Source organism: Pelodiscus sinensis, chromosome 2 (assembly GCF_049634645.1).
Source record: "Pelodiscus sinensis isolate JC-2024 chromosome 2, ASM4963464v1, whole genome shotgun sequence".
NCBI classification, from domain to species: Eukaryota; Metazoa; Chordata; order Testudines; family Trionychidae; genus Pelodiscus; species Pelodiscus sinensis.
In genome coordinates, this window is record NC_134712.1 from 222,783,260 (window position 1) to 222,811,254 (window position 27,995).

At 44.5% G+C, this 27,995-nt stretch overlaps 1 long non-coding RNA gene across 1 annotated transcript; it reads right to left on the minus strand.

The window, feature by feature from the left end:
• Nucleotides 1-24,106: 24,106 nt before the first annotated feature.
• LOC112545182 (uncharacterized) lies at nucleotides 24,107-27,135 on the minus strand. Its single transcript, XR_003088622.2, has 3 exons — nucleotides 27,012-27,135; nucleotides 24,672-24,712; nucleotides 24,107-24,254 (listed from the first exon to the last, which is right to left on the minus strand). It is a non-coding gene; the product is annotated as an uncharacterized LOC112545182 (long non-coding RNA).
• Nucleotides 27,136-27,995: the final 860 nt, after the last annotated feature.

Sequence of the window (27,995 nt, forward strand, 5' to 3'; positions counted from 1 at the left end):
CATGGTGCCCTACTGGCTGCTCTGTCTACACTCATAAAAACTCTATAGTCCCCCTTTGCCTGGGAGCTCTTAAACCTCCACCATCAGGGGAAACCTCCACCTGGCAGCAGACAGGAGGCCCTGACAGCCCTGAGACACCCAGCAGCTGCCAGTGACTCAGATTTAGGGAAAATGAGTGATTCCATTGCTCCCACCCAACCCTCCACTGCTCCCAGGCAGCAGTCAGGGTATGTCTACAGGGTATGTTCGAACTAGGGTGGCTAATGTAGGCATTCAAACTTGCAAATGAAGCCCGGGATTTAAATATCCTGGGCTTCATTTGCATGTTCCCGGGCGTGCGCCATTTTTAAATCCCCTTAGTTCGAACTGACTGCCCGCGGCTACACGCGGCAGTCAGAATTTAATCCGAACTACATCCTTAGTTCGGATTAACTGTTACTCCTCCTGCAATGAGGTGTAACAGTTAATCCAAACTAAGGATTTAGTTCGGATTAACTTCTGACTGCTGTGTGTAGCCGCGGGCAGTCAGTTCGAACTAAGGGGATTTAAAAATGGTGCCCGCCCGGGAACATGCAAATGAAACCCGGGATATTTAAATCCCGGGCTTCATTTGCAAGATCGAATGCCTACATTAGCCACCCTAGTTTGTATTGGGGGCTAGTGTAGACATACCCTCAGAGAGCTTCCGGGAGCCTGCCTAGGGCCGAAAGAGATGTGCGCCTTCCAGGTCTGGTATGGAGATCCTGGACTTTGTTGAGGTGTGGAGTGATGAGACCAAGCTCTAGGATCTCCACACCAGTCACAGGAATGACTATGTCTATGGCCACATGGACAAGGACCTGGCTAACAAGGGGCATATCTGCACTCAGGAGCAAGTGTGGATCAAAGTGAAAGAGCTACGCCAGGCATATGCCAGGGTCCAAGAGCACAGCTCCTGCCCCGGGGCAGAACCCCACACCTGCCCCTACTTTGAGGACCTGAACCGTATCCTGGGGGCTTCTTCAGCTAGGGGAAGTATGTAACCCACACACCTAGGCTAGGTCTATACTGCAGCCTTCTTCCGCAAAAGATTATGCAAATGAAGCACGGAGTAGAATATCGCCGTGCTTCATTTGCATAATTAATTAGCAGCCGTTTTTGCGCAAGAGGCTTTTACACAAAAAGGAGTTGTGTAGACGGCTGTTTGCGCAAAAAAATCCTCTTGCACAAGAGCTGTTCTTCATTTTTTCAGTAAGAACGGCTCTTGCGCAAGAGGGGTTTTTTGCGCAAAAAGGAGCCGTCTACACAGCTCCTTTTTGTGCAAAAGCCTCTTGCCCAAAAACAGCTACTAATTAATTATGCAAATGAAGCCTTGCGATATTCTACTCCGCACTTTATTTGCATAAGCTTTTGTAGAAGAAGGCTGCTGTATAGATGTAGCCCTAGTGTGGTTCACTGTTCCATGCAGTGGCGCTTAGAGCACTTACAGCAACAGATAAGAACAAGAGACCTTTACAGCCTGGACTGAGAGCTTGGCTTTATAGCTCAACCTGTAACCGCTCCTATACTAAGTTTCAGAGGTCCCAGATTCAAATCTGCACAGTGGCAGTTTCAGATCCATTATTTCAAAATAAGATATTTCGGAATATTTCTTCCAAAATAGCTTATTCTGAAATAAATGTGTAGTGCAAACCTAGCTTAGGTACAGCAGGCATGTCTATGCAAACATGGTATGTTCCTGAAGTCTTTTTTCCCCAGTGCATCACCAGAAGTCAGGGCAATGGGGGGGAGGGGTGAGGAAAGCTCATTCATACCCTGATTATACTTAGATACAGAATATACTTATACTTGGATACAGAATATACTGACCCAATTTCAGTATTTTTAAGCTTCCTTACACATGAAATTAGCTGAGGGTACGTCTACACTGCATCCCTAGTTCGAACTAGGGATGCAAATGGAGACAACCGAAGTAGTTAATGAAGCGGGGATTTAAATATCCCGCGCTCCATTAACATGATCTCGCCGGCGCGCTAGTTCGAATCACAGCTGATTCGAACCAGGAAGTGCGCGCCGGGACGTGTTAGTTCGGACTAAAGCCCTTAGTCCGAACTAATGTTACTCCTCAGTTCGAACTAGGGATGCAGTGTAGACGTACCCTGACAAACTGAAACTATAGTAAAGAATGGAACTATCAGATGCAGATGAACACAGTAAGTTGGGGAAGAGCTAACACGGCTTTTGAAATAGGAAATCACGCCTCACCAATCTTTTACAATACTTTGAGAGGGATATCAAACATATGGAGAAGAGTGATCTACTGAACACAATTTATTTCAACTTTCAGAAAGCCTAAGCCTTGGCAACCAAATGGCAAATGAAATTCAATGTTGATTAATACAATAATACAAAGGAATACACATTGGAAAATGTAATTCCAACAATACCCACAAAATGATGGGGTCAAAATTAGCTGCTGTTATTGAAGGAAGAGATCTTATTTTCAGAAAACTATCTGCAATGAGTCCATCTGCTCAATGTGCAGCAGCAGGCACAAAAGGTAACAACAGAAGGTTAGGAACCATTATAAGGGGGAAGTAAGACAGAAAATAGCATAATACTACTATATCAATCCATGGTATGCCCAAATGCATGCAGTTCTGTCTGTACACCTCAAAAAGATTTATTAGAACTGGAGAAAATAAGAGAAAGGCCACAAAAATGATTAGGTGTATGGCATAGCTTCCATATGAGATTAAAAAGTTCATTTTAGAAAAGAGAAAACTAAGAGAAGATACAATAAAATCATGAATGATGTAGCAGGTGCATAGGGAAATATTATTTACTCCTTCATGTAACACAAGAATCAGGAGTTACCCAGAGAAATTAATAGGCAGCAAGTTTAAAACAAACTCAAGAACTTCTTCACGAAATGCACAGTCAGCCTGTGGAACTCATTGTCAGGGAACGTTGTGAAAATCAAAAGTATAGCTAGGTTAAAAAAAAAAGGATTAGATATGTATCTAGAGAACAGGTCCATTTAGGGCTATTAGCCAAAGCAGTCAGAGCTGCAACTCCATGATCTGATGTCTCTAAACCCTTGTCTTCCAGATGCTAGGACTGGACAATGGGACAGATTATTCAATAACTGCCCTGTTCTGTTCATTTCCTCTGAAGATTTGGTACTGGTCACTATTAGAAGACAGGGCACAGGACAGGACAGTCTTATGTTTTTATCTTCAGACACATTTACTTCACAAAGGCTATGTCTAGACTACATCCCTTTTCCGAAAAAGGGATGTAAATTAGACATATCAAAATTGTTAATGAAGCCGGGATTTAAATCTCCCGCGCTTCATTAACATAAAAATAGCTGCCGCTTTTTTTCGGCACGGAGCTTTGCCGAAGAAAAGCAGCAGTCTAGACACGGATCTTTCGAACAATAAAGCCTTTTTTGAAAGATCCTGTAACCCTCATTTTACAAGGGATAAGGGATCTTTCAAAAAAGGCTTTATTTTTCAAAAGATCCGCGTCTAGACTGCTGCTTTTCTTCGGCAAAGCTCCGTGCCGAAAAAAAGCGGCAGCCATTTTTATGTTAATGAAGTGCGGGAGATTTAAATCCTGGCTTCATTAACAATTTCGATATGTCTAATTTACATCCCTTTTTCGAAAAAGGGATGTAGTCTAGACATAGCCGAAGGGTATGTCTACAGAGCAGCATTATTTCAGAATAACTTACGTTATTCCAAAATAACATACTATACATCGACACTACAAGCCTTTATTTCAAAATAATGACGATCTGATGGACTTCTTACTTGGTCCCATGGTAACGCTCATTTCATGAAGAGTAAGGGAAGTCGAAGGAAGAGTGTTCTTCCTTCAGCTTCCTGCTGTGTAGACAGCACCGAAAGCTAAATTAAGCTATTTTGACTTAAGCTACGCAATTGATGTAGCTGAAGTTGCGTAGCTTAATTTGACTTTAGCCCTGCTGTGAGACATACTCTAAGGTGACCAGGCACAAATGGCAATTTAGCAATCTGTGCAAACCATTTCTTTGTATTTCCTTTTAATAGTTTAATAGAACCAGTATGATGCATATAATATACAAAATGTCAGCCTGATTTTCTGCCTGCCACTAGTCAGTCTCAACATGTTTACATATTTAAACACTAGATTTTTAATCTGTTGCTCTATGTCTAATGTGCTGCTCCCTCTTTTCCTTTCTCCTACTCTAAATCCTGACAAGCTCTTCTCTTAGGATACAGTTTCATAATGGCTCAGGTCCTCTTTCTCAGTTATTGTTGGGCAGGTCCCAGGCTAATTTTCTTTACAAGTCAGAGCATTCTTAGACTGTAACTAAGTAGGTACAGATGCCTTTCATAATTTGATACTAATATGAAATATATCCTTTGCTTGCTGGATTGTAATGACACAGGGAAAATGAGGCATTTGCTTTCTTTTGTTGCACAGCTCATGATTTTTTGGAGTTTGCATTGCCTCACTGTTGTGCTGTAAATATGCTATAAACACAAAGCTATTAATTTGGAACTGGGACATTATCTGTACATCAGCAGACTATGTGACTCCAACACCAAACAATGGAGACCATGGTGATATCATTAAGCAAAATGGGTTGAAAATAAGCCTGTCAGTTTCTTGAGTATGCCTGTTTTCCATTTTTATATTATTGTTCAGTCGTTTGTAGCAGTGAGAGAGAGAGAGAGAGAGAGAGAAAACTTCTATTTGCAATATTAAAAATCTAAGTGATATCTCACCTTCACAGTTTGATGCAACAACACCACCTGTTTCAACAAACTCTTCAAATACTGTTTTCTCCATTCAGAGCTGAAAAACATTGCTGAAGTGCAGCTGCTATAATTAGATGAGTGTAAAGTGAGAAAGCAGTTCTGATATGAAACATATTTTAATAGTGGGAACCCTCTCTGATTCTAAACAATAAATCTGGATTTTAAAAAAAGGATTTAAGCATTGCTACATTCAGCATTACAATGTTAATTGATTTAGGGGGCAAATCTCACTGTCAAAAGGAATTTAGGCTCCTAATCAATTTGTGTATTGCAACACTGAGCACAGCAGTAACTTAATACCTTTAAAAATCAGGGCATATATCTCTATGGCCCTGATTATTAGCTATGGGTTCACCTGGATCTCTAGTACCATGTGCAGAATTTTGTGCCTGTGATTAAACTGAGGTGCAGAGACACAGGTGCTATATTTTATGTTGTTCATCTAAAAAACTATTGTCATGGCTTAAAAATGGGCTGTGAAGAGCTTCCCACTTCAAGGCAGGACCAAGGAGAAATTCCTGCTGATTCAGCTACTCATCTCCATAGCCTGATTCAGGGGAGCAGGAGCCTCTACTGACTCAGCCAGGAAATAAGTAACAGTCTGTACAGTAAGCTCCTTTATTTTGTTTAAATACAATTCAGATTCACCAACCTTCACTTTCAGTTTCCAACACGACAGGATTTTTTTTTATTAGCAATTTATAACTGGACCACAGAAGTTGTCAGGGATGAAGCTGGAGGTTCTGGCAGCAGGTAGAGGAAGCTGGAGTTTTTGGGTTGCAGAGAGGAGTGAGGGGCAATTTGGGACTGTAGAAAAAAGCACATTAGTACAGGTTGGACCTCCCTGGTCTGGCACCCTAGGGACCTGAGCAGTCTGGAACCAGGGAGTTTGCCAGACCAGGGGAGGTCAAAGCTCCTTTCTGGGCTGTGGAGATCCCCGGAGCCTGGGCTCCCCACCTGCTGCTGCCCCCATGCTGGGGCTCCCAGGATCAGCCTCCTCAGGCTGGGACTCTCCAGCTACTGCTGCCCACTGCGGGGTTCCCAGAGCCGGGCATTCCCCCCTGCTGCTGGCCCAGCTGCAGCCGGGGTTCATGGCTGGGGATTCCTTATGGCTGCCACCGGGGCTCCTGGCTGGGGTTTGAGGAGTAACAGTTAATTCCAGGGAAGGGTTTTGGATCGGACTACCACGTGTACACACGGCAAATTAATTTGGGCGACCAGCTGCAAATATGCTAATCAAGCATGGGATATTTAAATCCCATGCTTCATTAGCAACTTCAGTATGCTTCATTTGCCTCCCTTGTTCGGATTAGGGGGCAAGTGTAGACATAGTCCGCAGACTCAGGAAGATAACACTAAATCGTTTTACATCCTGCTTACATTTTCATGGTTTTATGAACAATAAGTAGAAATCAGTGGTCTCCAACCTTTTTACACCCAAGATCACTTTTTAAGTCTCAGAACAGGCGAAGATCTACCACCCCGCCCCTTCCTTGAAGCCCCGCCCTCTCTATTCTCCTGTCCATCACTTGCTATCCCCAGCCCTTATACACTCTGTTAAACAGTTTATTTTTAAATTATGCAATATATAAAATTAAAATCGCATATTTATACTTATGAAATAAATGGTCTGTTTTTAATTCATGCTATTTAAATGTCAAATGAAGCATTTACAATTATACATTTTGTTCTCTGCTATTTTGTAAATCTAAAAATCAAGTATTGATAATTATATATTTTTTCTTCCAATAACAAAGTCTCAGTGTGACACCCGTGACTGAACAGTATCTGCCAGTGTCTTGAAGTCTGGATTGTAGTCTGAGATTGCTAGTCGTATACAGTCCATCAGATGGGCATCTGTGATCCTGCGCTCAGCCTGGGAAGCTTGCTCCAGCACAGCTGCAGCTAGACGCAGCCTCCCTGGGCTGAGCGCAGGGCAGCCAGGCTGGAGGGAAGAGAAGTGGCTGCCCGGCCAGCTGGCCATGGCACTCAGCCAAGGTGCACCAAGGTCCATGTGGGTAGGCGCAGAGGAGAAGCCGCCGATCAGCTGGAGCGCGGGGCAGCCTCTTTCAGCTGAAAGCCACAGTCAGCTTGCTGGGGTGTTTCAGCCCTCCCGACCTCCCAGCTCCCACCATTCCTCGCAGCTACTCACCTGTGTTGTTGCTCGGTGAGTAGCTGCTCCTCAAATGAGGAAATCTAATGTAAATGTACTGCGCAGGCGCGCAGTTCAGAGAGGGCTCAAGAGCTACTCTTAGAGCCCCTAAGATCTACTGGTAGATCGCGATCTACTGGCTGGTGACCATGGAAGTAGATGATACATAGCTCTTTTTTTCCTTCACAACATACAACAATGCCACTGTCATTGAATTAGCTGTGACTAGCCAAAGAAAGTTAATAGAGAAAAGTAGCTGGGAAGACTGATGTCATGATGACTGGCATAAGAAATCATCTGAGAGATTTGCAGCTACAGAGCAATCTTCTCTGGCTGAACGTGCTTACCTACAAGTGGTCAAATTAGACTGGAATTTAAGGAAGCTCTTAGATTTGGACTGCAAAAAGCAGTGAGCGTCCAATAACACCATCCATGGCTGGCTAGAAAACAATCCTATCCTGATGGATGATGACCTGGCTTCTAGAATACCCACTTTCATAACTTCTGAATGTACTACTCTAGTCAAGTCACCTCCTGAGTGATGTAAGGTACATCGACCTATTGCCGGTGTGCACAAGGCAACATCAGTGGGAAAGTTTCTCCTATTGATAGAGCTACCAATTCTCATGGAGATAGACTTGTTATGCTGACCAGAAAGCTCTCTCCCTTCGTCACAGAGTATCCTTACAAGATGCAGCACGGTGGTACAGCCATGCCAATATAGCACTTTTAAGGTACGTCTACACAGCAGTGTTATTTCAGAATAACTGATGTTATTTTGAAGTAACATAGTGAGCATCTACACAGCAAGCCATTATTTTGAAATAATTTTGAGATGGAGGACTTCTTACTCCGACTTCTGTAACCCTCATTTCATGAGAATATCCTTCCTTCGACTTCCTGCTGTGTAGATAGCGCCAAATGCCGAATTAAGTAATTTCAACTTCAGCTATGCAATTGATGTAGCTGAAGTTATGTATCTTAATTTGACTTTTGCCCTGCAGTGTGGATGTGCCCCTAGTGTAGTTAAATCTTTCCCTTGAGGATGGAAGAGCCAGAATGGAATCCAGCTCCCATCCCCACAGCTCTGTTAGGTCTGCAGTGCCAACAGGAGAGCAATCAAAACAATTTTTGTCACAAATGTAAGCATGTCTGATTCTAAATATGGAACTGAACTGCTAAATAAGACTGCCAATTTTACAGTCACTTTTCAGAGTACATCTGCAATATAGTTTCAGCAGGTGGTACCTGTGTGCACATTCATTTTGTTAAACTCTATAATCTGAATTTGTCTTTTCCTGTAAGAGTCCACACAGATTACAATCTTCTTTCTCTATTCTACTCCAAGGGCATTTTCCTCTCTGTCCCCTTCAGAAACCAATCTTGCATGGTTTGTCATCAGGCTCCATTCTCTATCCCTCTTTCCCTTTAGGCTGCTTTCTTTTGTCTCTGTTTTAATAATTCTAAGATCTTTCATTCACTGCTCTTATGGGAACCTGATTTTTTATTATTAATCCCCAGACATCTCTGGACCCTGTGTCTATTCCCATGCATCTTGTCTCTGCTTTCATGGTTCACTTTTGCTGTTTGCTAAGCCTTCTTTTTATCAAATTTTCTGAAACAGTATTTTGGGGGGGGGAGGGGCAGGAAATTCCCATGTCCATGATTAAATTTCACATAAAATGGTGCATGCTTTATCTACTGCACCAGATATTTCTTATCAATCACAGCTAGTATAAATCAAATGACATGAAATGTGAAGTTGTAAGAAAGAAAAGGACACATATATAGGACTTTTCTTTTAATACAAAGCTTTTATTGTTAGGAAAAAAAGGATCAAATAGTGTTCAAAACCTGAACTAACTGATTAACTTGAAACTGAGTCAGTGAAGAAGCAGAAGAGCTCTGTGGTATCATGTGAGAGGCCCCAATATGGGAGCAACAAAGTCTGATGATGAATGGGTGGATCATAGCTGTGATGCCACAAATCTCTGTGAAACTGTGCTAGTAGTACCACTCTCACTTGATTCCTGCACAACCCCCCTGTAAACAGACATTGTTCAGGGAATCTTCAGTGGAAGCGGGGGGAGACTCATAAGTAAAGTACTGTGGCCCCTACTGCAGATTGAGGACAGTGGTAGCCATACACCCTGTGCTCCCCTTCTACTGAAGAGTTTGGCTAGTGGGTCTGCACAAATCACTAGCTATGCCCTCACTGCTGATTTCATGCACAGCAGATATCTTCCTCTATGGGCTATCTGCACTCTTCCCTCCCCATTCAGACTACATCGACACTGCAGTACTATTTCAGTATACCAAAGGTATCCCAGAATAGCTATTCCGTGTCTTTTGAGCTCACTCATTATTTCTAAATGTAACAGGTTCACTATTTCAACATCCCTGTAAACCTCATTCCACGAGGAGTAAGGAATGTTTCAGAATAGTGACTTATTTCAAAATAAGTGCTGTGTGGACAGCGCCAAATTTCAGAATAAGCTATTTCGAAATAATATTGAAATAAGCTATGCAATTTGCGTAGCTCAAATCATGTATCTTATTTCGACCTGTGGTGCAATGTAGACATGCCCTCACTATGCTATGGCAGAGTAGAAATTCTGATGCCTTAAGGACCTCTACACCTGGTGGTGGAGATAAATTTACCTAAGTAGTTCTACCATCTGTTATGCATGATTGTAGTAACAGGACCACATGCAGCTGAAGGAAAGGTTATGATGATCAGCTAATGAGAGTTTACAAGGCACAATGAGTCAGAACAAAGAACAAAAAAAAATCAATAACCTGTGTTTACATTCAAAGACAGAGAAAAAAAATTGGTGGGGAGAGAAAGAAGGAAAAGCAGAGGAAAGAGACATCAAAGATTAAGAGTACATCTAGACTACAGTGCTTTTCCAGGATACTGGCGGTATCCTGGAAAAGCTCTGCTGTGTCCAAGGAACACGTCTGCTTTTCTGAAAAAATGTCGGAAAAGCAAATATGTTTTGTTGGCATCCCTGTAAACATCGCTTTATGAGGAAGAAGGGATGTTCCGAAAGAGGGTTTTTTCCAACATTTGGCCCTGTGTAGATCAGCCAAATGTCGGAAAAGCCTCTTTTGGAAGAAAAGCAGAAAAAGATACACAAATTGCAAACCGCAATTTGCGTATCTTTTTCTGACTTCTCTTTGTAGTATAGACATAGCCTAAGAGAGAAAGTCTGTGTCTAGACTACACCTCTCTGTTGATAGAGAGATGTAGATTAGGCATGTCGAAATTTCTAATGAAGCAGGGATTTAAATATCTCGTGCTTTATTAGCATAAACATGGCCACCGCTTTTTTTCAAAATGGAACTTTTTCAAAAAAAAACCGGCAGTCTAGATGTGGATCTGTCGAAAATAAACAGGTTTTTGACAGATCCTGTAAACCTCATTTTTTGAGGAATACAGGATCTGTTGGAAAAAGGTTTATTTTTGACAGATCCGCATCTAAACTGCCGGTTTTTTCAAAAAAGCTCCGTTTTGAAAAGCGGTGGCCATATTTATGCTAATGAAGCATGTGATATTTAAATCCCTGCTTCATTAGCAATTTCAATGTGCCTAATCTACATCTCTCTGTCGACAGAGAGGTGTAGTCTAGACATAGCCAAATAGACAAACTGAAAAGGGGTCAGAACAACAGAAAGAAAATTAGCATGGAGGTATGGTTAGAAAGTTACCCTGAGCTAGAAACAGAGCTATTTCTTCAGTTAGGGTATGTCTACACAGCAACATTATATTGAAATAACTAGTGTTATTTTGAAATAACTTAGCCCATATCTACAGAGGAGGCAGTTATTTCGAAATAATGTCGAAATACTGTCAAGCTGGAGGACTTCTTACTCTGACTCCTGTAATCTTCATTGTACGAGGAGTAAGGGAAGTCAGAGGACGAGTGTTCTATTTTGAAATAAGTGCTATGTAGATGCTCGCTATTTCGAAATAAGCTATAAATTTAACATAGCTCAATTTGCGTAGCTTATTTTGAGTTAAGCCCTGCTGTGTAGATGTACCCTTACAGACAGAAAACACTGCTTCCAACCCACCAGCAGCAGCACCTAGTCAAGGGCTATACAGTAATTCCTTATTTAACACTATAGATGCATTTCTGAAAATGTTCGTGCTAAGCAAAAATGTACTACGTGGGGTCAATTTTCCCATTAAAAATAATGGAAAATGTGGGGGTTGTGTTTCAGGTGGTGGTGGCAAAGTCAATTTTTTGTTGGTGCTCAGTCGTCAGCGTCAAGATTAGATATCTAGCAACACAAGATATCTAGCAACACAAGTCACCGCGTTTTGTTAAAACACGAAGATAAATATGTGAGTGAGCAGAGGAGCGCTGTGACCATGTGTGTTCATCCGCTCATGCATATTACCACTGTTTTCGTCAACTTATACCACCGCATGAAGTAGTCCGCCACTTGATTATCTTCGTGTTATTTCGGGGACGGTCGTGTTATTCAAAAAAGTTCCCTAAAAAAAAATTGTGCTATTGCAAAAATGTGTTAAGCGGACACATGTTAAATGAGTAATTACTGTAGTGGAGAAAGTCCTAGTTGTTATTGGAAAGTGTGATAAGATCAGAGGAAAGTTGTACACATAGTATGCAATCATGATCTTAAACTGTTGCCTTGACCTCCAGCTCCACTTCTATTCTATTTTCCACATTTACTTGCTGCACCTGTCTCACACTGTAAACTTTTTTGAGAGAGGGGCAGGTCTATGTACAGAGCCTAGCATGATGGGGCTATTTTATACTATAAATAATAAAGTGAGTGACTTTTTCTGGGTTCGGTTAGATACTAATAAAAGGAAGTTTTTCAAAGGACAGTTGTCCAAATCAGCTAATATTCTGGAACCACTGGTCCCCCAGCTACTGATGGGCTTTGGGAGCCTTCCAGTGAAACTTAGCTCTTTAGAAAGATTAACTAATTAAATATCACAACACCATGGGAATAGAACATATGAAAACTTTGCTCTCAGACTCATGTTTAGGCTAGACCAAATGGCCAATCATACTTTCAAGCTGCTCTTCCTTGTGGCGAGAAGCCACACTGGTGCATTTACAATCAGTTAGCTAGGAATGAGCCCCTATCGTCAGGGTAAACCAGGAATGGGAAATAATTGTTTATGGGGGACTACTCCAAGAATATGGTAAGTGATTAAGGGCCATACTCTTCCATGAAGTTAATATAGAGGGTGCAGGGTTTGAGGTGGAGGTAGGTGTCACGTTACTGAATTTTAGGGAAGCAGCCAGGTCACTGATGCACCCATGGGGGGGGGGTGTTCATCCCAAAAGTGGTACAAAGGGGGCCATGTGAGGGGTCAAACAAAAGCTTACTTTCTTCTGATTCTGTATCTGCTCCTCATATATCTGTATAATGTCTGTGTGTGGAGTTAGGAATCAGTACCCTGTATGGAGACTGGGAGTCTTTCTGAATGTGCTTGAGTAATGGGCTAGGAATGTTGGCCTATTGACATGCTAATGAGCAAGTCTCCAGGGAACAAGGGATCTCTGGAGGCCAAAGACACACCTGGCCACTGGCCATGTGACTCTAGCCAGCTTGGAAGAAACCTGGAAGGAGGGTATAAATATGCCATGTGGTGGACTCCATGCTGGTCTTCAGATCTGCTTCTGACCCCAGATGTGGCTTCGCAGGGAATCACGAGCCTGGAAGAACTGTGGACTCATCCTGCCATAGGATGTGCACCTAGGACTTTTAAGCCAGCAGCTATAACATTTCTGCTAGAGCCTACATCGAGAACTGGGAGATTCCATGCATGTAATGTATGATACTTTAACAACCTTACTCTCATGCTTTTCTTTCTTGTAGTAATAAACCTTTAGGGTATGTCTACACTACAATGTTAGTTCGAACTAACAGACGTTAGTTCGAACTAACATTCATAGCCGCTACACTAGCGCTCCGCTAGTTCGAATTTGAATCGAACTAGCGGAGCGCTTAGTTCGAACTAGGAAAACCTCATTTTACGAGGATTAAGCCTAGTTCGAACTTACTAGTTCGAATTAAGGGGTGTGTAGCCCCTTAATTCGAACTAGTGGGAGGCTAGCCCTCCCCAGGTTTCCCTGGTGGCCACTCTGGCCAACACCAGGGAAACTCTATGCCCCCCTCCCGGCCCCGGACCCCTTAAAGGGGCACGGGCTGGCTACGGTGCCCGTGCCAGGTGCAAGCCTGCCAGCACCCAGCCAGCAGACCCTGCACCTGGCACGGCACAGAGCCACCCACCCGATGTCCCCCAGCCCACCCCCTCTTCCCGGGACCAGGCTGGCGGCTCCCGGGAGCTTGCCCTGGACCGCAAGAGGCGGGCACCTTCCTGGGCTAGTGCGGACATTGTGGACCTCGTCCACGATCTCTGCACTAGGCACAGGAAAGTGGCCGTCTAGGGCAGGAGAGCTGCCAGCCTGGCCACCCAGGAGCAGGTGTGCATGAAAATCAAGGGGGTCCACTGAGACCCCCGACCCTGAGCCCTGAGCTTACAATGGCCGTCCTGGGTCAGACCAAAGGTCCATCTAGCCCAGTAGCCTGTCTGCCGACAGTGGCCAACCCTAGGGACCCTGGAGGGGATGGACCGAAGACAGTGACCAAGCCATTTGTCTCGTGCCATCCCTCTCCAGCCTTCCACAAACTTTGGGCAGGGACACCACTCCTACCCCCTGGCTAAGACTACTCCATGGACCCAACCTCCATGACTTGATCTCACTTCCCTTTAAACTCTGTTCTAGTTGTAGCCTTCACAGCCTCCTGCAGCAAGGAGTTCCACACGTTAACTATTTGCTCTTTTTTTTTTTTTTTTTTTTTTTTGTGAACAACAACTTTCTCTTACTAGTTTGAAGCCTGCTACCCATTCCTTTCCTTTGGTGTCCTCTAGTCATTCTTTATGGGAACTCATGAAGAACTTTTCTGAATGCACCCTCTCCACCCAACCCCTGCTTTTAGAGACCTCTATCCTGTCCCCGCTCCATCTCCTCTTTTCTAAGCTGAACAGTCCCAGTCTCTGTAGCCTCTCTTCATCTGGGACCTGTTCCCAACCCCTGATCATGTTAGTTGCCCTCCCCTCTCCCAGCCTTTCTCTTCCTCTCTCCCACCTCCTTTTCCCAGTCTCCCCCAGTTTTGTTCAATAAAGACAGAGTCAATGTTGGAAGAAACGTTATCTTTATTTTGTACATCAATAAGAAGGGGGGCTAGGGAAGGGTAAGTGGAAGGAGGTGAGGGAGGAATGGGGTACGAGCCCCTGATGGGGAGGACTGGGCTGGCTCTGAGGGCTTCTGGGGGTGGAAGCTCTCCTGCAGCCCCCCAATTGCTCCCTCTCCCCAGATGGCAGCCTGCGGCAAGTGCAGCCGGGCTGATGGCCGAGTGGTGTGATGTGCCCAGTGTGGGTACTCCGGGCAATCCAAGCCAGGACTGCTTTGCAAGCGGGGCACCCCTTAGAACTGTCTGTCCGGGGTGGGGGTCGGGACCCTTTAAGCGCAGCCCTCGGCTAGCCTGAGACAGCATCTCCACGCTCTAAGTCCTCCTCTGATGCCCTGCCGGCACTGCTTCCGGCCATCCTTAAGCCCTGTTCAGGGTCCACTCAATGTGGACTTGCTAGTTCGAATTAGCAAAACGCTAATTCGAACTAGTTTTTAGTTCTAGACGCATTAGTTCGAATTAGCTTAGTTCGAATTAACTAATTCGAACTAAGTTAGTTCGAATTAGCGCTGTAGTGTAGACGTATCTTTAGATTGTAGATTCTAAAGGACTGGCTCAGCGTGGTTTGTGGGTAAGATCCAGAGAGTAAATTGGCCTGGGATCTGTGGCTGGTTTCTTGGAACCGGACAGAACTTGTTCAAGGTAGGTGAGATTGGGTTTTAAGATCCCTCACCTGTGTATGAGGCCCAGGGCCATCCGGGGCACGGATATTGCTGGGGTGTCGGGGGCGTTTTGCTCATGAGGCTTCAAGCAGGCAGCTGAAGCGCTCTGTGTGACTGGTTAGTGGCCTGTTTGGAAAGGTCTCCAGTTGAGGGGCTGTAAGGAGCCTTGAATTTGAGCAATTCTCCCTGAGCGGACACCCTCAGCTGTTCCTAGACCCGGCCCAGTCCATCACAGTAGGGGTGCAGAAAGGAGCTTCAGATAAGGGATTGGGGTGCAGGACAGAGTGTGGGATCTAGGAGGGAGTTTGGGGGAAGCAGAGGGTTGAGACCTGGGGCTGGGGTGCAAGGGTTTGGGTTTTGACCTTGGGCAAGAAGGGGCTGTGTCCCGTGGCAGTGGATTGGAGTGCAGGGTCTGAGAGAGAGTATGGGTATAGGAGTGGGGCAGAGGATTTGGGTTATGTGGGTAGGGAAGCAGGAGTGTGGGGGGGGGGGGAAGGGTTGGAGGGATGGAGGGGCTGGGGTGTCAGAGGCAGGCTGTATCCAGCAGATACTTACCTGGGCAAATCCCGGACAGCAGCCCAGAAGGTTCCCTGCCCTCCATGCCCCCACAGGCCTTCAGAGCAGCAGGCTGTGAACCCTGTGTGTCTGTGAACAACTGTAAACCAGAGAGGAGGGGTACTTTGTGCTCTGCCTATTCTTCAAACAGGCAGCTCCCATGGGCTGGTTTCCAGCCAATGGGAGTGGAAAGATTGTGCTGGGGGGGAGAGGCAGTGCAGGAAGCCTCTTCTCCTCCTCCCCTGGGCTCACAGCTGTTCACAGACAAAAGAGGCTCTATAGCGAGCTGCTCTGAGTAGCATGCAGGGCAGCCAAGGAGCCTGACTGTGCCTGTGGGCTGGATCCAGTGGCTTGGCAGGCCATGTACAGCCCATGTGTTGTATTTCACCCCCCTCTAGTTCTCAGGAGAGATTTAAATGCCACCTAGCTGATTAGTGGAGCACCCACAGCTAGATTTTTTTTTTGTTTTCTACTGGAGGTATACATGCACACATGCCTTCGTGTACACAAAAAATTATTCTGCACATGGATGGGAAAAATCCACACATGGATGGAAAAGACTCAAGGGAACATTGCTTATATAATTTTAAAGGTCAATTTGCTGATTGACATGGTAAAATGTGTGTAGCAATACTATATGTAAAAATATAAGATTCTATAGTATGATTTTATTAAGGCATATTCTAAATCTGAGGAAGCAGTCTAGAACAGTTCTTTAGAGACAAAAGGCTAGTGAACACCTCAGCCAGGTGTCAACATAATTAAATCAATTATCGCTTGGTTAAGTGGCTATTTTTGACAAACATAGTTGCCATTGCCTGAATCCCAACTAAAAAGGATTCTCAAAGAACAGAAATGCTCTAAGAAGGGAGAATAAAGGACACAAATCACCTCTTTCCTCATCACTACTCACAGCATCAACAACCTTTGAAAGACAAAAGCAGCATCATTGAACAGGGAGGGGGTATCCTGGCTGAAATATTGAACGAGATTGCTGTGTACATATGGTAAGAGAAATCCTGCTGCTTTAAATTCACTTTGCTTTTTAAGATAGGTACTAGTTGCATTTTACCTTTTATTTCTTTATAACCAATTATGACTTTTATGCTTCATTAATTATAATAACTTAAAATGTATCTTTCTTTAGTTAATAAAACATGTTTTATCTACACCAGTACGTGTTTGGATAAAAGTGTCTGGAATTTCCATTTGCAATAGAAGGGTTAGCACATACCATTTTCTTTTAGTGAAATGATGGACTTAATTTCTTGTATTGTCCAGAAGGGCACTGTGCAGTAAAAGAGGTATATTTCTGCGAACACACATTGGTAGCTTGCCCCCAGTTTATCAAGTGGTCCAGCTCACTCTGTATTACTGACCTGCCTTCTTTGTATTTACCATTCCCTCAATTTTGTGGGCATCTGCAAAATTTTTCAGTGAACATGTTTATGGATTTTTTTCCAGTTCATTGATAAACAGTGTAGGACTAAGTACTAAACCTTGGAGAATCCCACAATAAACACGATGAAAATAGCCTGTTTCCAATTACATTTTAAGACCTAACACTTAGTCATCTTTTAATCAATTTAATGTGTGCCAGATTTTAAAACAACAAAAAGTAGAATACAAAATTAATCAAAATGCCATGCAGTACCTAGTCAAATGCCTAACAGAATTCTAAGTACCTCTGTTTATCAACCAAACTTGTACTCTCATAAAAATAGGTATCAAGTTAGTTTCACAGTCTCTATTTTCTATAAGCCCATGTTAATTAGCATTAATTGCATTTCTAATCTTGTTGTACCGCTTGATATGAAGTAACTGACAAAGACAAGAAGAGTCGAAAATCAGCAATCTGGTGTTTAGCCTTGATCAGCACCAATGTTTCACTTTACATTCAGCATAAGAACAAAGTAGGAACAACATAAGAACGGCCATACTGGGTCAGACCAATGGTCCATCCAGCCCAGTATTCTGTCTTGCCAACAGTGGCCAATAGCAGATGCCCCAGAGGGGGGGAAACACAACAGATAATCCTCATGTGATCCCTCCTCTGTCACCCACCAGAGCTGGTAGGACTGTAGTTCTACAGAAATCTTGATATCATGACTTCTTCACAGAGTCCATTGAAGAGTCTGAGACCAGCCAGAAGTAGCTGCTATATGACAGATTGTTATTTCGAATTAACTTTCCTAGCATCTACACAGGCAAACCGCTATTTTGAATTAAATTTGAAATAGTGGGGTACTTAATTCGAGTAAGTTAAGCCTCATTCTACGAGGAGTAATGCCAAACTGGAATTAGCTAATTCGGAATAAGCACTGTGTAGATGCTTAGTCTGAAATAGGGGGCCTCCAGCCTTCCCAGTTTCCCCTCGTGGCCACTCTGGGCCAAACCAGGAAAACTCTTTTCCCTCCCTTCAACCCTGAAGCCCTTAAAGGGGCAGACTCTGGCCACGGTGCCTGTGCCAGCTCCAAGCCTGTCGGCCCAGAGCCAGCTGTCACTGCCCCGACCCAGTGGCCCCAAAACATGAGCCAGCAAGCCACTGGCAGCCAGACCTCCACTGTGCCCCAGGAGCAATTTGCCAGCTCCCAGGAGGCTGCCAGGGCCCAGAGAAGGTGGGCGCCTTCCTGGTCCAGGGCGGAGATCGGGGTGGACCATACTCAGGTTTGGGGGGATGCACCCAGCATCCATGATCTCCGCACTAGACAGAGGAATGCAGCCATCTATGGCAGGAAAGCTACCAGCCTGGCCACTAAAGGCCACACTAAAGGCGAACCCAGGAGCAGGTTTGCATGAAAATCAAGTTGGTCCAGCAAGACCCCCCAACCCTGAGCTTCTCCTCTCCCTTTCTACTCTTGCCTCCCTGTTCCAGCTCCCTCCTCCCAGGTTTTCCCCTCCCCTCTCCCACCCACATTCCCACCCCAGTTTCGGTCAATAAAGAGAGGGGTTTTTTTGGCAAGAAATGTGTTATTTGACATCAGGATGGGGGGTTAGAGAGGGGTAAGTGGAAGAGGGAGGAATGAGGCACAAGCCCCCAGTGGGGCACACCAGGGAGGCTCTTAGTACTCCTCAGGGTGGAAGCTCTCCTGCTGGGCCTCCTGGATACTGACAGCCCCCTGATGGATCTCCAGGATGGCAGCCTGCAGAAAGTGCAGCCAGGCTCACAGCAACACGTCCATGAGAAGCACCAGAGTGTCCACAGGCAGCTCCGGCTCCGTGTTGCAGAGTGCTGTGGTGTCCCAAGTGATGGCAACCAGTGCATGAAGAGACAAAATGCTTTGCTGTCCCTCATCGAGGCAGGCAAGCAAGCAGGGACACCTGAGAACCGGCTGCTCGGGAGGTGTCCCTTTAAACACTGGTATCAGATAGCCTCAGGCAGTAGCCACACACAGACACTCCTGACCTGATGCACTGCCTGACCTGGTTTTGGCTGGCCTTAAATCCGATTCTGTGTTCAGTCAGTGTGGATGCACTATTTCGAATTAGCAAAATGCTAATTTGAACTGCATTTTGTGTGTAGATGTGTTAATTCGAATTAGCTTAATTCGAATTAACTATTTTGAATTAAGATAACTCGAATTAACGCTGTAGTGTACATACCCTGAGTGTCTTTAATTCCACCACTTCCCTTAGCATGACATGCCCTCTTCCAGCCCCACATGTGCCCTATGAAAGCTTCCTTCCCCTACAGTTAAATAATCTGTAGAGGAATGGGCCTCCAAACTATTGTGGTGGCACTTGGGATGGGAGCACACAGGCAAAACTTGACACTTTGTACAGAGGCATGTCCAGGCAGGGAGCAGAAGTAGGGCAAGCTATATTAGGAAGAGCAGACATTATTCAGTGTCTCTCACATGTGCTGGGACAATTGTGACTGGGGCAGTAAATGCAACTATGATTGAACGAGCTGAAAAAGTTTAAGGTTCTAATAGCAATGGGAGACATTTTGGAATGTGATTATTCTGACAGAGTCCTTCTAAGCAGTAGGATGTTACTGTTTCTATTCAAAATGCTGTCATTCTTTGTGTGGTGTTAAACCAAGATGGAAGCTGGTTCACATGCTCTTACAGGGGGCTTCTACATGAGTCAGTTTACCATTTTCAGGCTCCTAGCAAGAGAAGCCTCATTTTGAGATTAAGCTCCCATCATCCCACAGCTGCATGATGACTTAAAATGTTTAAGTCCCTTTATACTTTTTTATGGGCTATAAAGAGAAACTGAAAGATCTGACAGACTCACAGACAATATCTACTTGATTTTATTTTTTAAAAACAAATATGGATTAATGGCAGTTCTGGTCTCCCGAGATTTCCAGCATGAACTTCAGCACAATCTGTGATGGTGATTAGAAATGTTCTCACCCCAGCATTTAGAGGTTCAGGGTGTTGACTCTCTGAAACTTCCTTTCTTCCAAGTATTTATTAAGCACTGGAGTTAGCAGTGTAATAGTGTAGACGATTAAATGACTAACCAATAAGCAAAAGCTTAGTGGTTAATGCTATTGACTACACACGTTCCCCCCACACACCAGTACATTTTTAGAGGGCTGACCAGCAGCATGGCTCAGTCTTGGCTGGGTCCCCAGAACTACTCCACTGCAGCTCTACAGAAAATGTATTTTAGGAGCTGGGTGGCCAGGCAACCTGACTCAGTCTTGACTAGCACTGAGTCCTGGAGCTACCCCTTCTGAGGCTCTGCATAAACCGCAATTTAGGAGCCAGGCAGCCCAGCTCATTGCCAGCTCATGCCAGGTCATGGGAGCTACCCCCACTGCAGTTCTGCATAGAAAGTAGTTTAGGAGCCAGGCGGACAGGCAGCCTGGCTCAGTCCTGACTCATGCTGAGTCCAGGAGCTACCCCCACTATGACTCTGCATGAAAAGTAAGTTAGGAGCCAGGGGTAGCTCCCAGGACCCAGCATGAGGTGGGACAGAGCTGGGTTGCCTGTCCACTTTATGCAGAGCCTCAGTGGGAGTAGTTGCCAACCCAGCATGAGCTGGGACTGAGTGCTATCCCTTATCAATTAATCATGTAGTTGACAAGATTTTTGTTGTGTACACAATTAATTTCATGTTTCTGAATATCCCTAATTGGAGCTAAGTATGTAATATACTTGAAGCAGATATGTAAAGACAAACCAGTTTCTAATATAAATGGAAAGCAGAGAAGAAAAAAATATTCCTCAAGTAACTTTAATGGCACCTTCAACCATCCTGAGCAAACAAGGGGCAGGGTATTATTTTTTCTTTGCAGGCACCTTTAAATAAATTCCACATGTGCTCTTCTTGGGCCCATTTAAAGTACAATTAGAATTTTCAGACCCAATCATAAACAGGTCTAGGGCTTTAGCCAAATTATGGTGAAGGGCCATACACACTGCGATACTGCCTTTTGTGTCTTGTCATCTAATCCTCAGAGATGGATTTGTATTTGTGTTGCTGGTCAGGTCAGATACAGTGGGCCTGGATTTGCTACTGCATTGGAGAGGAGGCCCAGAAAAGTTCTCTCCAGAAAAGCCTGAAGTGGGAATGGCAGCACAACCCTGCTCAGATGGATCTGGGAAGCTGAGAGTGGTAGAGAGGCTCCTGCCAGAAATCCAGAGGGGATCTAAGGGTCAGCAAGGAGACAGGAAAACTCTCCATACCAGACAGATGAAAAGGCATAGTTGGAATAACCTGCCATGAGGAGTGGGAGAGGAAATCTTAAAAGGGAGGAGATTTGAGAAAATGCCAGCCAACAGGACTCGGATTTGGAAAGAACAATTTAACTCTGCAAGGGGCTGAAGAAATCATAGAGTGGAGGACAGATTTGTTTTTGTTTATGTTGACATTTGAACTACTCTGTTTTAGTAACAGATCTTCAGTCTGATTTATTTGACTTGCCTGGGTACAGTTCTTGGGAAGACCAAAAAGGGGAAAACAAGGCCATAACAGCAAGGTCTTTGGCTGAACTGGATAAGACCTTGCTATATGCTATCTACAGTAGAAATGGGTACTGTGCTGTAATGGCACCAGGGTCAACTGCATTGTAATTGTTTTCGTGCCTCAGTTTTAAATTGCAGTGTAAACAGGCTCACAATGTGAGGGGAGAGGCCAATAAGAAAAGGCAGGTGACAGTAAAGTAAAATGTTTCCTGAAGCAGATTGCTCTGAACACTTACAGAAGAGCAACTTAACTACAGATACAGCAAATTCACATTTCTTAGTGTTTACCAGCAATACAGACACAATTACCTGTATTATGAGAGTGCTTTTTTCATGTTAGCCTTGAATCACTTCCCATTAGAAATGCCAGCAGATTGAAATAAAGTGCATGAAACAACAAGTATGCTATTGAAACACAAGAGAAGTTGTCTTTTGGGTCCTTTGTATTATACAAAATAAACACATATCAGCTGGGAAAAGAACAGTGCTTCACTAGCAATCCTATCATGGGAAAACTGATACTAGTTGAACCTCTAGTCTGGCACTCTGATCCAGCAACATCCATGGTCCAACATGATTTTAGTTAGCTGGGTGTCCACTTATCATAGGTATGACCAAGTTTCCTGCAGTCCCATAAAGTTTGTTTACAGCCACCAGTCCTGGTGCTCTGTGTTCTTATTTAGCTCTACTTTGCCATTAAGGGCATCTAGACTGCCTGCGTCTTTCGAAAGAAGATATGCAAATTGGGCACTATCCTGTTTTTGGAAGAGTTTTTTTTTTGGGGGGGGGGAGGAAAAAAAAAACTTTTGAAAGTACCTTTCTTCCTAAAAAAAAATTAGGTGTACAGGGTTCTTTTGAAAAAGGGTTTCCCCCCTCCCCCCCCAAAAGAACAGCATTTAGACTGCTTTAAAAAAAAACTCTTCTGAAAATGGGATCAGAAGAAGATATGCAAATTCACACCAAATTTGCATATTTTCTTTCAAAAGCGGTGGGCAGTCTAGATGTCTTATAAGAGCTTAGTAAGCAGTACAAGTGTTCTAATGCTGCTACACAACATTGACCTTCCTGGTCTGGCAAATTCTCTGGTTTGGCACCAGTCAGGTCCCAAGGGTGACAGACTAGACAGCAAATGGTCTGGTAGCATTTTATAGACTAACTAAACATGTAGATGGTATCATGAGCTTACACAAGTTTAACCTGTCCTAGTATTATCAGTCTCTATTTTTAGATGGTTACAACTTTTCACAAACATTCTTTGAACTATAATTGTGCGCGTTTGTTCTTGGTCTAGAGAGACTCTTTAGGAAGTAAGGAAGAAATTGTTTGATTCCTTTCAAAATACTAAGCTGTGGGAGAAAGTAGTCATTTTCAGCAGTTAAAACATGTTAGGCACTTCAGAGAACTCAGATAACCCAAAAGCCTTTGTTTATGGAGTTAGGATAAAATCCTGGTTGCCTTACTCCTTGGTAATCACACTGATTTCCTGTGTATCATGTGACTAAGGATTTGGTCTCCCACTCCTCAGTCACCTCAAGTACCTTTGATGTTATGAAGAAAGTTCATCTAGAAACTGATATTAATTTCCAAATTGTTTCCTGATCATTCACGTGCTATCTCCTACCCATTATTGTTGGCAGAGTACCAACAGATTATACAATTTTATTAACATTTTTGTATACACACTTATAGAATGTACTGACACAAGTGGAATGCTCTGTGGGTGTGCACACACACGTTCATATACCAAAGACTGATACCATCTTCCTACGCTCTTTATGCAGACTCACAAACCACTCTACCATGTTTTCTTGTTCTGGTTCAAATATTCCACACGGTTGGCTGGGGAAGATGTAAGAGTTCCAATTCTGCTTCCACTGAGGGTAACTGCAGTTTTGCTATTGAATTTAATGGGAGCAGGATTTGGTGTAAAATTTAAAGCTACAAGTAATATGTCCAGAAAAGAGGGAGTCTGATTTCCATTCCTCTCAACAACATGCCTTGGAAAGGATATAGGACACTTATTAGCAGAAGTAGTCTACACATAAAAGTTAAAATTTTGTCCCTTAATACCTTAAATTATTATTAATTGATCTTAAAAAGATATTGATGCAAAATGCAAATATAACTCGTTTTGGGGGCAGGAGGTGTACAGCAATTGTGCTTAAACTTCCCAATTTTGCTTTAGAAAACTGTTACTGTTAGAAAACTGTTGAAATCGCAGTGTTCTCTGTACTCACCTATATTTTGTATAGGAAAATTCCATTAATACAGAGGTAGGTAACATACTAAATTGGGAGCTCTTCAGGGCAGGGACCCTGACTTCCTTTATGTTTGCACAGCACCCAAAGATGTTAAATTGTGGTTATCTGGCTAATCATGCAGTCGATACAATTTGTATTGACTACACAATTAGTTGATAAGAGGGCTGCTCTTCAACACTGCCAGGCTCTCACTAAAATTTAAAACACAGAGGCACATCATCCAGGACCAGAGTGAGCCAGGACTGCTCAGTCCCAGCTTGTGCTGAGTCCAGAAGCCCCTGTCCTTTGCAGCAGCCTCCCCATCCTCCCTGCTGCCTTTAAGCTTATGCTTATTGATAGTCGACTAGTCGCTAACATCTCTAACAGCACCTAACCCTTTATAGGCACTATTGGTTGTAAATTAAATGAACAAAACACCAGCAATTTTATATAAGGCAACTGAAAAGGTTAAGTGTATTCACTTGCACATGAAAACATTTAACATACAATAAATAATGCAATAATTTGATTGCCCCTATGCTGCAGTAGTTGTGTCCCACTACTATTATAACATTGGAAGATGCCTCACCTTAAAACCAGGAGTATACAGTTTTTCCAGTTCAGTCATTTAATCTCAAGGTAATTCATCCAATTGTTACATACAGTTACAGTACTTAACTGCATCCAACCTGAAAAGCAAAGACAAGTTAGTTACAATGAATGAAGCTCAGGTGGTGGTAAGTCCCATGCCAAACTAATTCTGAATTCTAAAGGCTCTTTTTAAGGGATAATGATGGGAGCTCAAGGCATGTCTTCAGGTTAATTACTGGTTGGGTGAGATGATGGCCCATGGTTTTGCCTCGGGGTAATAACCCCTGCATGTCACTTTATCCCCATAGGAAATGCACTGAGTCAAGTTCATTTTTGGTCTTATAAACCGTTGCAGGATAAAAAGGTTAATCTTAAATGTTTATATATGGTTCCCACTCCCATGTTTGTAGTGATTGTGGATAGCTTTTGGCAATGCCTATATATTGTTCCACAGAGAGATGTAAAAACAACTTCTCTTATTAGGTTTGATGCCAAAGACGCAATAAAAAATCCACCTGTTTACAGGGAGTCAAGTAGTATTCTTCTGAGTAACGGACTGAAAAAAGAAAACACAAAACAATATAACATTAGTGACTTAAATTTTGGGAGTACCCCAGTGTGCCACTTCACTAGCCCTCCCTAGGGTCTCCAGGCCAGTGCTGCACAGAATAGTGGACCAGGGAAAGTCATGAAGGGTAGTGGGAGGTTACAAAATGAGAGTTTCACAAGCTTCCCAAAACTTCTAAGGCCAGCTCTGAATCTGGACTCAGATCCAAAACTGGTCTTCACCTAATTTCAAGGGTGTTACAGTTTTGGTTAGGACCCATCTCTACTCATTATTATTTGTTGTCTTGATTTGATTTAGTTGGAGTTGTTCCTGCTTTGAACAGAGGGTTGGACTAGATGACCTCCTGAGATCTTTTCCATCCCTAATCTTCTATGATTTAATTATTTGTTTTGAATTAAAAAATGTAACCCCCCTCCCCCAATTCTCCCACTCCTGCCTCTAAGCAACCTGACAAGTCACCAAACATCACCCATGGCACTAAATTAGAAAATTAGCAGAAAAACAGCAAATTCCACCTGACTCAAAAGTCATATGATATATTACACACAAATATAAAACAAAGTTACACACAGGGCTGGATTATTCACCTCATGTACCCCTAGGCACAGCATCTCCACCACCTCCTGCCTACAATTGGCCTGTGTGTTTTCCACACACAAAAACAAACAAAAAGAAATATAAATAATAATGTAAATACAGTATTCATTTTTTAATCCAACTGTAACTTTTAGGCACCTCAAGCATGCATCTACTTTCATGTGAGCTAACAGGCACTGCAGGACCAGGGGTAAGGTATAGGGGGCTGGCTCTGCATCCCCAGAAGGGGCAGAGCCTCGAGTGGAAGGAGCAGGGCTGAGGATAGTCAATCCTTAGCATTGCTGCGAGGATGGCACTGTGCCCTTTGCCTCAACCCTCAGAGCTGCACAGAGTAGCAGAGCAGCATTCCTGTGGAAATTCAAAGGGGTTTGGGGCTCAGCCACCACTACCCCATGTTGTAGTGCTAGCTCCCTTGGAAATGCCAGACTCCTGTGCAATTACCCCTGTTGTCCTTCATCAGCGGGCCTGCCTACTGTGCCTAATCATCTGTTTAGCCACACAGCTCACCATGGGCACATCACCCCACTGCTCGTCTCTGTATCTTAAGATTCAAAGCAATTTGCATATGCTCAGTAGATACTAAGATTTTAGCAGCTAAATACCTCCCAAGATTCTGGCTGAACTGTGCATGCTTCAGCTCAGGGCTGAGCAGGGCTTTCCCTGCAATGGTCGCTCTGAGCTGCTGCAAGCTGTGTTGGGTCCAGCTCTGGGCACCTGAAATGTCAGTAAGGAGACTCTCTCCTGTGCTCTCAGAGGATCCTTGCTAGATCCAGGCAGATTAGGGATGGTTCTGCCTCCTTCACAGTGATGTGAGGCCCAGGACACCTCCCTCCTACCCCGAGCCCCAACCAACTTCTTCCAGCCCCTGCTCCACTCCAGCCCTTCCCAAAACCCAATCTCTGCCCCCCTTCCTCTTGCCCCCAATGTACCACAACCTCTCAACCAATGCAACCTATGGGGAATCTGGGGCAGAGAGGGGGTGTCAGCACCAGTCCTCCGCCAACTCTCCGCTGTGGCCGGAAGCAGAGTGACCCAGCTGCAGCCAGCTCTGTCCCCCCTGAGGCCAGCTCTCAGCCACGTCATTTGGGGGAGCAGAGCAACTCAGCTGGGAGTGGGCAGGGTTGAGTAGAGCAGGTTGGGTCTGAATCGCTCCACTTTCCATAGTTCCTGCCTCTGCTGGTGAGTGTGGTGGTGGGTTCACACCTCCCAGTAATCTTCCAGGCCATCCTGGGCCCTGCAAGGTTTCCCAAAGTGCAGGGCAGGGGGGGGCTGCCCTGTGTCAGCCAATAGACCAGATGGCCCTAGGAGGAGGAAAGTGCCTAATTCAATTGCAGAATGACCTAACTGACACTCACGTGGGTAGCATCTGTCTCCTGAAACCACTAACAGCTCCAGTCTGAGGTGGGTGAAGGCTGGCTCCACTCTCCGGGAAGGGGCAGAGTCTGAGGCGGAAGGGGCAGGACTGGGACAACCAGTCTTCAGTCCCCCCTAGAGCACACTGTATTGCGCCCCCCCCCCCCCAAAGCAGCCCCTACTGTGGCAGCAGCTGTGATGGTTGGAAGCCCCAGACCCTTTCCAATCACTGGTTCCTGGGGCAGCTGGCCACTTTGCCCACCCATGTCAGCAGGCCTGCCAGCCCACACATACATCCCACAAACCCTTTTGTCAAGCTGCTGCCCTGACTACTTACCCTCAGTGGATTCTGAGTCCAGCTGTGGGGAACCTAGTGAGCATGCCCAGACCACCACACCCAAGTCCAGAAATGTCTGGGTGTGGCATGCTAATTTTATATCTACCTAGCAACAGTAACCCAGACACAACTCATTCTTCTCCTCCTTCTCCTTGCTAGAGCTCTTAAAGAGATAGCTCTCTATTAGCAGTAGCAGATTAGCTAGTGGGCCAACCCAGGGCCCATGGCACATTGGAGGCCCCCAGAAATATAGGCACCCCCATGCTCTCCCCACTCTGCCCACCTGGCACTCCTGCTGAGCAGCGGGGTGGGGGGCGGGGTTAGGGGGGGACAGAGGGACATGTTCCCTCTGCCTCATGCTACTGTCAGGAGTGATGGGAGTCCGTCCCCATGCGCTGACCCTACTCCCTGGCAGGAGTGCTAGGGGGAGGAAGGGTGACAGGACTGCAGGCAGAAGGGGTGCCTCAAATTACTAATCTAGATAGGGTTGCCAGTTTTGGTTGACATATTCCTGGAGATTTAAATCATATGGCAATGTTTAATTAACAATTAATCTTTAATTCCTGGAGATTCCAGGCCAGTCCTGGAGGGTTGGCAATCCTAAACCCACCTCTCCCTATTGGGCATGTGGTCTGCATACATTCCCTTCTAGAAGAACAGAATTAGACTGGAATAGATACAATTCCTTAGTATCATCAATCCTCTGCTGTCAGCAATTAGTTGTGAAATCCCAAAGCACTGACTGGGCAGGTGGAGGGTTTGAGGCTCCTCAGAACAGCCCTAGATCTCTGGGTGGCTTTAACATGCCCTGGCTCCAGCTCGGGGTGAGGTCTCGTGGCAAGTGGAGGCTAAGACTCACCTCAGCCCCCCTGAAACTTGGCAAATGTATGGAGCCATGCTTCTAGGAATCCAGGACAAATGCTGTCCATAAGACATTCAGCTAGCAGCTGGGACTTGAACTCTGCATTTCAGGATGGATGGTCA